Source organism: Schistocerca piceifrons, chromosome 3, assembly GCF_021461385.2.
Source record: "Schistocerca piceifrons isolate TAMUIC-IGC-003096 chromosome 3, iqSchPice1.1, whole genome shotgun sequence".
NCBI classification, from domain to species: domain Eukaryota; kingdom Metazoa; phylum Arthropoda; class Insecta; order Orthoptera; family Acrididae; genus Schistocerca; species Schistocerca piceifrons.
In genome coordinates, this window is record NC_060140.1 from 650,126,674 (window position 1) to 650,130,176 (window position 3,503).

At 44.2% G+C, this 3,503-nt stretch overlaps 1 pseudogene; it reads left to right on the forward strand.

Annotated features, from left to right (window-relative positions):
• Positions 1-680: 680 nt before the first annotated feature.
• LOC124790384 lies at positions 681-797 on the forward strand (annotated as a pseudogene).
• Positions 798-3,503: the final 2,706 nt, after the last annotated feature.

A 3,503-nucleotide genomic window follows, 5' to 3' on the forward strand; every position in this document is an offset into this window, starting at 1 on the left:
TTGATCTTTACAAGCTCTGCAATAACGCTTTCTGGTTGTGTTCTAGCGAAGCGAAGTTGTTGTTGCAAATACTTGTTGCTGACTGTAGATTAAAATCCATCCACAGGCTGGCCGGCACACTGGACCTCGACGCTAATCCGCCGGGCTGGTTCGTGCCGGGGACTGACACGCCGTTCCGCTCGGGAAGCGGTGCGTTATACCACACGGCTAGCCAGGTGGGCCTTTTCAAACTAATTAGCATTGAAGTTAGCCAATCAGGCTGTTGCGTGCACAGATTCATGCAACCTGCCAGATGCAGTTAGTGTCAGTTGCACTCATAGCCACCCAGACTCTGTGTAGGTGGATCCACTCCAGACAATATCACCAGACGTTGTCCACGGTGAAGCCACACGTAATACTATTCCTAATTTAGTATGTTGTGAATCCACCATGAGCAATATGCCACATCTAACGCAAGTGGATCCACCTTTCAGACGCTACTTCGAACCTACACCAGGGAATGGCGGCACCCATGGAAAGCCGAAACACACAAAATATTACTATAGATGATGCCATGAGAAGTTTGTATGTTATCTATATGACTTAGGTTAGTAGCTCATACTACTGCTCAGCAATCATCTACTTTTTAAAACCATTTATTATAGATTTAACCAATTTTTCGATTGTCCTGTCTGGCAGTAGGCAACGGCCTTGCCACAGTGGATACACCGGTTCCCGTGAGATCACCGAAGTTAAGCGCTGTCGGGCGTGGCCGGCACTTGAATGGGTGACCATCCAGCCGCCTTGCGCTGTTGCCATTTTTCGGGGTGCACACAGCCTCGTGATGCCAATTGAGGAGCTACTCGACCGAATAGTAGCGACTCCGGTCAAAGAAAACCATCATAACGACCGGGAGAGCGGTGTGCTGACCACACACCCCTCCTATCCGCATCCTCACCTGAGGATGATACGGCGGAGTGCTCTCTGGCAGTATCTGCTGTGGGATATGTACTGCTTTCGACACATATAGAATTGAGTGCTTGGAGGAGAGTGAACTAATTTTGGTGAGAGATGGGTCATATCATATCGTCTTGTTAAGGTAGGTTAGGCCTACCATACGAAATCGTTATCTCAGGATGGTCCTGTATCGTTATTTGTCAGCCAGTGAGCTCCTGTTGCCATCCTCTGTCTAACATTTTGCTATTATACTTTATTATTTTTTTCATAAGCAATTACATTCATGCTATAATATGGATCTGGATGGCATTAGAAATGATTTTGCTCCATTAATATGTGTTTTGAGCAACACTATGCATACCAAAAAATATCACTGGCCATCATGGGCATCTCTCTCTCTCTCTCTCTCTCTCTCTCTCTCTCTCTCTCTCTCTCTCTCTCTCTCTCCCCCCCCCCCCCGTCTCCCTCCTCCTCGCTCTCTCTGTCTCTCTGATATACGCACACACACACACACACACACACACACAGATAGTGTAGTTACATTCAGACTTAGAGGGGGCGTTGGGGGTTGGGTTGTTGGGGGAACTAGACTAAGAAGCGATGTCATCAGTCTCATCGGAGTAGGGAAGGACGGGGAAGGAAGTCGGCCGTGCCTTTTCAATGCCTTTTCAAAGGGACCATCCCGGCATTTGCCTGGAGCGATTTAGGGAAATCACCGAAAACCTAAATCAGGATGGCCGGATGCGGGTCCAGTGTGCTAACCACTGCGCCGCCCCTCTCGGTTTTGTTTAGATGACAGAAAATGCTGTCGTCTGGGGCTACCAGTATGGATGCTCGACTATACTATGTTTGACATATGGGATCAAAGGCAAAATATTACCCACATATCTGTGTGTGTGTGTGTGTGTGTGTTATCTTCAGTTCAGAGACTGCTTTGATGCAGCTCTCCATGCTACTCTATCCTGTGCAAGCTTCTTCATCTCCCAGTACCTACTGCAACCCACATCCTTCTGAATCTGTTTAGTGTATTCATCTCTTGGTCTCCCTCTACGATTTTTGCCCTCCACGCTGTCCTCCAATACTAAATTTGTGATCCCTTGATGCCTCAGAATATGCCCTACCAACCGATCCCTTCTTGTAGTCAAGTTGTGCTACAAATTTCTCTTCTCTCCAATTCTGTTCAATGCCTCCTCAGTAGTTATATGATCTACCCATCTAATCTTCAGCATTCTTCTGTAGCACCACATTTCGAAGGCTTCTATTCTCTTCTTGTCTAAACTATTTATCGTCCACGTTTCACTTCCATACATGGCTATACTCCATACAAATACTTTCAGAAACGACTTCCAGACATTTAAATCTATACTCGATGTTAACAAATTTTTCTTCTTCAGAAACGCTTTCCTTGCCATTGCCAGTCTACATTTTATATCCTCTCTACTTCGACCATCATCAGTTATTTTGCTCCACAAATATCCACGTATCCATAATTTTAGTTATTTAACATGGAAATCTATTACGTAAACAACTGCTCATATAAAATTCTACAGAAATAGTTAGAAACACTCTTCCCAGATTGCTATTGGTAAAAACACATTTTTACAACATACGTCAGAGACTAGTAGCGCTGTTATACAGCCACACCCCTACATTGCCGGTTCAGGTATCAGAAGCATTGGTAAATTCATCTTTTCTCCTTGAACAGCTGAAGCATTCACATGCTGGATCAGCACACACACCTATACTGAGATATTTACATCTAAATCTACATACATACTCCGCAAGCAGCCATATGGTGTGTGATGAAGAGTACCCTTTACCAGGACTAACCATTTTCTTTTCTGTCCAATTGCAAATAGAACAAGGGAAAAGCACCTGCTAATGCTCCCTTTAAAAGTCCTATTCTCTCTACCGTTTTCTCCATGGTCCTTACGTGAAATGTACATTGGTAGCATAGAATCACTCTGCAGTCAGCCTCTAATTCCAGTTCTCTAAATTTTCTCAATATTGTTCCTTGCAAAGAACGTCACCTTCTCTCCAACGATTCCCATTTGCGTTCCTGAAACATCTGCGTAATACTTGGGTTTTGTTCAAACCTACTGGTAACAAATTTAGCAACCTGCCTCTAAATTGCTTCGATGTCTACCTTTTATCGGACCCTGCGCGGAGGCCAAACACTCGAAAAGTACTCAACGAAGGGTCACACCAGCGTCCTATATGCGATCTTCTTTATTGGTGAACAACAGTTTCCTAAAATTCTCCACATAAGCCGAAGTCGACCATTCTCCGTATCTACTACAGCCCTTACAAGCTCTTTTCATTTCAAATTGCTTTTCAGCGTTACGCCTAGATATTTAATTGACGTGACTGTGTCAAGAAGCACACTGCTAATTCTGTGTTCGAATGTTATCGTTTTGTTTTTCCTACTCCTCTGCGTTAACTTACATTTTTCTACATTTAAAGCTAAATACCGTTCATAACACCGAGTAAAAATTTTCTCTAGGTCACCTTGTATCCTCCCACAATCACTCAAAGACGACGACTTCCCATGCACCACAAAATCACCA